Source organism: Chenopodium album, chromosome 17, assembly GCF_948465745.1.
Source record: "Chenopodium album chromosome 17, dcCheAlbu1.1, whole genome shotgun sequence".
Classification (NCBI taxonomy): Eukaryota; Viridiplantae; Streptophyta; class Magnoliopsida; order Caryophyllales; family Amaranthaceae; genus Chenopodium; species Chenopodium album.
In genome coordinates, this window is record NC_137850.1 from 10,219,796 (window position 1) to 10,228,315 (window position 8,520).

An 8,520-nucleotide genomic window follows, 5' to 3' on the forward strand; every position below is an offset into this window, starting at 1 on the left:
AAAATCATTATTGGCAACATAATTCACATGCTCATTCTCATTTCCATCATAATCATCATTTCTATCACAAGAAATATTAGGGCAAAAAGAAGCATCATGATCATTCATTCCATATAAATCACAAAACCAACATTCACTAATCATACAACAAGAAGAGGGAAGAGTGTTAGGGTAAGGAGGTGTACCTCTCCCCTTAAATTGGGAGGGAAGAATCGGTGCTTGTGAAGTTGCACTCTCAAGCTTAACCTTGATAGATACCGCCTCTTTCCCTAAGTTCGAAATTTGCGTGGACAAATTGTTGATAGCATTGAGTTGATCAATCGAGCACCCCGCGGTGCTACTCTTGTTTATCGGCTCTTTCTCACCCTCTTTCCAATCCATGTAGTGTCTTAATACATCCTCAATAATATCAACAACTTCTTCCTCCGTCTTATTCATTATTGGGCCTCCGGCTCCGGCATCAAGACTTGGCCTTCCTTGAGGACTCAAACCACCATAAAAGATTCGAATGATTTAGTAAGTGGGGATTCCATGGTGAGGACTTTCTCTTTGATATTCCTTGTACCTCTCCCATGCTTCATAGAGGCTTTCATTAGTCCTTTTCTTGAAACTTTGAATCAAAGCTCTAGTCTCCGCCATTTTCTTTTGAGGGAAGAAACGGAAAAGAAATTCTTTAGTGATTTCATCCCAAGTTCTCAAGGAATTAAGCTTCACTTCCTTGTCTAGCCACTCTTGAGCTCTTCCAATTAGAGAGAAAGGAAATAGCTTGAGCCTTATGAATTCTTGTGCGACCCCACTCACCTTAATTATGTTGCAATATTTCTCGAATTCCTTAAGATGATTGAGGGGACTTTCATTTGTTACACCACTATATTGTCGCCTTTCAATCAAGGTTATCATTGCCGGCTTGATTTCAAAGTCACTTTTCGGAATTGAAGATGGAGCAATCCCGCTCTCATACTTATATGCACCCAGAGTTCCCAACTTCTTCATTGTCACCCTTGGGACTTCTCCCGTGTTCTCTTGCACACACAATCTCAGAGGAAAAATATCAGTAGCACGGCTACAAATGTAGCCTAAAAGATAAAAATCTTTTTGTATTTTTGAGATAAAATGAAATAGACTCAACAACAATAGCAAACAATTACGCCATTCCCCGGCAACGGCGCCATTTTAATGGAGGTTGGATTCTAGGTCGTTGAAACTAAAATTCCTCCAATAAAACTAAATTTGTAACCAAACCTACACCTAGTAATAGGGCAAGCTCAGGTCGAACCACTAGGAATGGGGGGAAGTTTACTACGGCCAAAGTCAAGCTATTTTGAAACATAAGAGGTAGTGTAGGTTATCTAAATTCAACTAAATAACAAAGTAAATCACAAAGTAAATCAATATATCAAAACAATAGGGATTTAGGATCCACATATACTTGCAATAAACACACACTAATCGGGTTGGAGATTGATTAATTCGAGTATTGCTAGGGAAGATAGACAACGCAATCAAAAGAGCTCGACAAGCTATCTCCTAGAGGTCTAACTAGCTCCAACTACGAAAGACTCTAACTAGGAACGTCACTAACCAAACTCAATCGACAAATGCGAGCTACAAATCAATGGTCCGTATCAATGTAGACACACAATGCAATCTAGCATGAAGAACAAGGTTAATCACTCCTCCCAATCCATAAACATGCACAAAATCAATCAACCAATCTAATCACAATGCTAAATCAATCAAAAACCCCCCAATTAGCTATGATCCATCACTAATACATGCTTCACCACATCCCTAGCAAGCAAACTACTCACAATCCACTAAAAAAATCAAGAACAAAGCTATACAATTCATCAAATTCATCAACATCATTCCAATCAAACCAATTCAACCAAACAATCAATAAACTTCAACAATCAACAAAACAATTGGAATCAAAAGCTAAAGATTGAACTAAAGTAAAAAGGATTCTTACAAACTTGATCAAATCAAGGAAATGAGCTTGAAATCAAACCAATTGTAACTATCATCAACCATCAATCTTCAAGTTTCCCTCTCTACAAAATCTAAAACATAGAGTTTCTCTCTCTAAGAAAATCAAACCTAATTCTAATTCTAAGCTCTCTCTCTCTCTAAAAATGAAGAGAAAACTATAAATAGCAAAACTAACAAAGGAGAAAGTAGTTAGTCGTCCCAAAAGAACCTGTACAGGCGCGACCTTCACTTTAGAGGTGCACGGCCGAGAAGAAAAGGGTACGAAACAGGGGGAGCAACAAGAGCGGCCGCGCCAGAGCACCGCGTTCCCGCGCCATTGTCACGCGCGCCCGCGCCTAGGAGCAGGGCAGCTCTCTTCCCCATCATCTTGACGCTCCTCGTGCACTCCACTTGGTGTGCTTGATGAACACGGAGCATGGCAGTTTCTAAAGCACCTTGACGGTGGGTTCAACACCAGAATTGGTGCCCCATGGCATGAATGCACGGCCTAAGGAAGTTTGGAACTTACATATCTCCAATATTGGGCTTCAAATGGAAGACACTAAGCATCTCAATCAATACAAAACCCGGGAAGAGACCTCGGGAACGATCTTCTCCTGAAAATAAAAGAAAACAAAAAAATAAAGGGGAAAAAGGCGAAATAAACCAAAAAATACATGAAAATGGAAAATCTACTAAGGAAAATGCAAACTAAAGAAATAAAGAGAAAAATTAAGGAAAAGGGAATAAAAAGAGCTACAAAACATAATGAAATTCACCCTAAAAGGAATCAAACGAGTGCCATAAATGACATTCATCAGGCGTGATCAAGCAATAACAATAATATATATCAAGCAACATAATAATATAGACACAACAAATCATCATCATCATAATCTCAATAAAGCATAATAATATTAGCAAGATCCTAGGCATGATACTAACATGGTTAATAACAAATCCTAGCATGTCACTAAACCTAAAGATTAAAGCTTTAGCTCTAATATAATACTAACATGATATTAGAAAGAATAGGAAGCAACCTAAACGTGATACTAGAAAACAATAAAAACATGCTAACATGATACTAGGAATTAATTAAATCTAAACATGCTTTCTACAAGAATAGGAAGTAAGCCAACTACTTACTTTGATGCCTCATATCTCTTTCTAATAACAAAATACACGCGTTAGTAAACTTCAATAAAATATTAAATCAAACAATTAAATTAAATAATTGAAATAAGGATTTGGGACTAAACCCTCATAAAGTATCAACCTTTCACATCGAGGGCGAAGGCAACTTCGAACTTGGTTAGGTGTGTCTAGAACTTGTGTATGCGGTATGGTGTTTGTAAAAAGCTAGTTTAGAAAGCAAGAGGGAGAAAGAATAAGCTATTGCTTAAGAGAGAAGAGAAAGAATTGTGATGATTGAGGATCATTTAAAAACGGGGATTGAGGACCCTATTTATAAGAAAAATAGTCCGAAAACGATTGAAAAGAGATCGAATTCGATTCGGAATAAAACTGGTTCCTATCGCGAACGACAGCAACCAGCGCTAAACGACAGGAATCACGCATGGCGACAGGCTCTGTCACAGTGCGACAAACTTGTCGTTTGGCGCTGATTAAAAGATAAAACGCGCTTTTGTACGGAATCCTTTTCCTAATATAATTAAGTAATTGGAGTCTGCGTTTATTAGTTTTAAAATCAGATTTATCATAAAACACTTGTTTTATTCCAAATAAAATTCTTTATTTTCTAAAAATATAATTATTAATCCTAATAATTTAAAAGAACCTTCTAGATTATTCTAGAAGATTAAAGTCAATCCTAATAACTTTAGGAATAATGATTAATAGGCCCTCCTCTAGATCATTGGGTCGCATAAAAAATTCATTTCGGGCCCAACTTAGTATTTTGGCCATAATTTCCTCATTATTCATCGGAATTGGGCTTATAATATATCGTTGGAAAGCTCTTTGCGAGTCCAATCCAACTACACTATTATTAGACCCTTACCATGGACCATACTAAATTAGACTGGCTATTTTTATAAATAGAGTAGATTTTCGAAAACAGAAAGAAGGATGTTTTGTTAAAAACAACCGCATCACTAGACTTTTCACACTTTCACTTCATTCGATAATCAATGACGTGAAAAGTATTCATCACTGGGTTTGGTTTTTGGGGAGACACGATTAGGTGTCTACAGTCATCCTCCTCTTTGTTGTCATCCTCCTCTTTGTCAGAATCTTTATTTTCATCATCCAGATCATTTTCCTCCTCTATTTCCAAATCTTCATTTTCATCATCCAGATTTATAGGTTTAGGATCATCTATATCCTCTTGATTAGTTTCAGGATCAGTTTCAGAATTTTTATGATGCTCCTCTCATGTTGACGGAAACACATTAGATACATCTCTCAAATCATCATAAAGCTTGACTATTTCATCCATAGCCCTTTGTACTTTAGGGTCTTCCATTAGCCTTTGTGTTTCAGAAACCAGTTGAAAATTTGATGTAGACACATTCAATTGTTGCTTTTTCATCTTCTCTGTTAAGCAAGTTATACGCTCAGCATGTAAAATTGCAAAGAGTGTTGAATCTCTAGTCAATAAATGCAGTTCTTCTTCAATTTCCTTCAAAATAACAAAAATTAATTATTACATTATATAGGACCAGGTTATAACGAGAACCAATCCTATATTAGGAACTAGGAACTAATCTAGACCGTCAGATCAGAGACAATAGGCGCGTGATCTAACGGCCTAGATCATACGATTAATCACAAGAATACTTTTCAAGAATCTTTCAAGTCTCATGCACTCATCTTAATTAAATACATATCACTCAAATCGATAAATAACCAAGAATCCTCCGCAGTGTAGTCGTCAAATTGTAGGCGTCGTTCGAAGTGCGCCTACGTTAAGCATGTTGTGAAGTCTTTCTTGACTTGAGCTCTACCACTTGAGCTAATAGGTTTACTTGAGCTAATAGGTTTACTTTAAAATCTTTCTTATTCACTTTAAATTCTTTTTTATTTACTTTTGGAACAACAAATGTAGAATCTATTTTTTCTAGCCTTATTTATCCATTGTATTTTAAACCCCACCAAAGGTAGTGATAGTATCAAAAGTATAACCATTTTCCGTTATAAAACTCTCCTAGCCTAAAAATACAACCAAACCACCAACACCATCAGTCTCAAACTAATGCTTAACTATACATATAATCAAAATCTCAAGTACCTAATACACTGCAAATTCAGTATTACATATAGATAGGTAACAGAATAGAGCATATGTAATACTCGTCCTCAAAGAATTCCTACAAAGATCTCATTTACAATTGCGTTAATCTTGTTATTCCTAAAGGAACAATGCCACATTGACTATTGTAATATGAAGGTGCTTGTAAGTGATGTAACATACCCACATTACATACTAAATAATATATCATAAGACAAATTGAAGATATATAAACCACTAACACCATTCTCAACACGACTTCATTGCTTGAGTAGGTTCGCAGAAAACTTAGCAAAGATTCCTAATCTCCATTTTTCTTATATTACCAAAACTTGGATTATTAGCTCTAACTAGATAATTGCACAACATTGAAATTGCAGAGAGCAAACACAACCAACATTTCTCTCATTGCTCATATATTATGAATCATATATGAAGTCTTTTTTGCTTTACTTTAAAATAAAATTTGTTCACCTTTATTTGGTTTCCATTTACTTTTGAAATTGATAAACCAACACAAATTAGTAATTATTCAATTCTAGCACACGTAGGCAGGCAATATTGGATAATATGAAGAAAAAAAATAGTCAAAGGCATGCAAATTCTTTGAACTGTGATCTAGCAGACTATCAAAAAGTCCTATCTAAAAGACCTCATGACTAAAATATCCCAATTCTGACATTACTCATTGAACACAACAGAGTTCCTATAATTAGACCACGCACCCCACACCGAAGACACAAATATCAAAAAGTCCTCATTACTTTACTTTAGATGATTAGTATACTTTAAGAGAGATTTAGTTTACTTTTATGAAATTTATACATAATTAAATAAATTATCTAAATGAAATGGACCTCAGATGGAACATCAATTGTGTTTGAGACTTTTAATCACCATTAACAGACAACATATATATGTGACCTCTCACAAGATTTTCATCAAAAAGTTGACATGCAAAGTTACAAAATAAGAACTTCTTTTATACTAATAAAATTATTTAACAAAATAATCACTGAAAAAAAAAATCAACAAAATTATAGAAAAATTCAGAAACATTACTTGACTTCACATATAATTTCAACTTCAAACACCTTCAATTACGGACAACCTCAATCTCTCGCAACCTCATTTTGAACAACTTCAAATTTTAGCGAAATTCAACCTGAAAACACTAAAATAAGTTAGTAATTGCATAAAAAAATAGTTTAGACATTTTAATTTAAGACATCTCTGCAATTTTACACAACTTCAAGCTACAAAATTCACTAAAACAAACTAATATAATCACTAAGTAAATCTGGAAAAATCGTTGATTTTAGACCTAAATAAATTTTGCTAAATATTAATTATAGACATAAGAAATTGTAGTCAATACCTTAATTAGACATCAATTTTGCAGATTCTTGTGAAGAAACTTCAGCATCGCACCGAGAAACTTCGAATTTGCATAAAATTTTCGAATTCGCACAAGTTAAACCTAATTTAATGTGAGTCGAAAATTAACACAAAATTGGATTCAAAATGCAGATTTCAAGATGTAAATTAAATGATCTTTAACAACATGAATTTTAAGATTTCATGTTCAAGTAAGAAGAATTTGATCTTCATCGAGCGCAAAAAGTGGTTGAACGTTTTTGATGGAGGAGAGAGAAAACGACCTCTCAGTTTTTTCAATTCGTGAAACAATTAATATGCCAGATTAAATCCCATCCGTCCATCAATATATCAATATATATTACTCCCTCCGTATTTTTTTTAAGTGACACACTTTCCTTAAACGACTGTTTTTTTTTAAGTGACACTTCCTCTTTTAGAAATTCCTTACATTTTAATAATATATCTTCACCCCACTATCTCTTACTTTATCATTTCTCATTCCTTTCATGGTCCCCGCTTCCTCTCACATTCTTTTACTTTATCATTTCTCACTCCTCCAACCTACCCCACTAACATCTTATTTTATTAAAGTCAATAAAATCTCCTAAAACTACGTGTCGGTTAAAGTGTGTCACTTAAAAAAAACACGGAGCGAGTATTAAAACCCATGGCAAGACATGCAATTCTGCCATGTGTCACCAAAGTTATGTAATTCTGCCACGTGTTGCCAATTTCGCCATTAGTTGGCACATGATATGGCGACATGTCATACCAACCTATTCATGATCAATATTATTTCACCAAACACATTGATGTTTGAACCCTTAACCTTTATGTTCATTATGATTCAACCTTTACCGCCACTCTAATGACACATTTTATGTCAACAATGTATTTTAAAAAGAGTTAAACATGTTCATAAATTTCAAAATTAATACTAGTAATATATATGGATTTTATACACATATATTTAACAACATATAATAACAAAAAATGATCTTATCTCTTTCATTTGCTTATATATACAACCCTATAGTTTTTGAAATATGTAACCCAAAAATATGTTGCACTTTTTATGCTATTTTTTTTCCATATATATGTCAATTTTAAAGATTTTTTAAAAACAATTGAAAATGAAATCTATTAACTATTACTAAAACAGAAGATGCTGACGTCACCACTGCCTACGTGTTGCTCTCTTAATAAAAAAATTTCCCGCCTAAATGCAATGATGATGTCATTTTTTTTTTTTTTTTGTAGAGCTATCATATTTAACATTTTTGAAATTTAAATATTAGAAGCTTCTACATTACAACTAAAACGTATCAATTTATCGTAGGAAATTGAAAAAATTTTAAATAGCACACTAATAAATGACCTCCTACATGAAATATGAATTAGATGACGTTGAACAGATGCTATATCATAATTTTGATGAAAATAAAAAAAAATTAAAATTACAAAATGTATGTAATTCTTATTTATATAAAATCTCCATTTATTTTTAAAATGAACAAATTAAAAATTGGTTTTATATAAACCGTGAATCGCATGGGTTCTAATCTAGTAAACTAATAATTTTCAGGATAATATTTGATAATGAATTTTAATGTCAATAATGTTTGGAAAAAACTATAATAGTGCAAGTACATTTAAAATAAAAACAAATTAATCTTAAAAATAAAATATAACTAATCTCTATATATATTTCACCTAATATTATCATACAAGTTTAGTTTAAATATATTCACAATGCTCCGAGGCATCACCCGGGTGAAAAGCTAGTTTCTATTTAATCGACCAGTCGGTATTAGTTCCTAGTTCCTATTATAGAATTGAGATCATGTGAGAACCAAGGTGAATAATAGGAACTAAAAACCAATCTGAGCCTTTGATTGCATATGATCTAACGGTTG

General features: G+C 33.5%; 1 long non-coding RNA gene and 1 other non-coding gene across 2 annotated transcripts; one reads left to right on the forward strand and one right to left on the reverse strand.

Annotated features, from left to right (window-relative positions):
- Positions 1-526: 526 nt before the first annotated feature.
- On the forward strand, positions 527-632 carry LOC145590497 (small nucleolar RNA R71). The gene has a single exon (XR_014102088.1). It is a non-coding gene; the product is annotated as a small nucleolar RNA R71 (small nucleolar RNA).
- Positions 633-1,931: 1,299 nt separating this feature from the next.
- LOC145587578 (uncharacterized) lies at positions 1,932-6,901 on the reverse strand. Its single transcript, XR_014101313.1, has 3 exons — positions 6,603-6,901; positions 6,287-6,389; positions 1,932-4,615 (listed from the first exon to the last, which is right to left on the reverse strand). It is a non-coding gene; the product is annotated as an uncharacterized LOC145587578 (long non-coding RNA).
- Between the last annotated feature and the right edge of the window lie 1,619 nt (positions 6,902-8,520).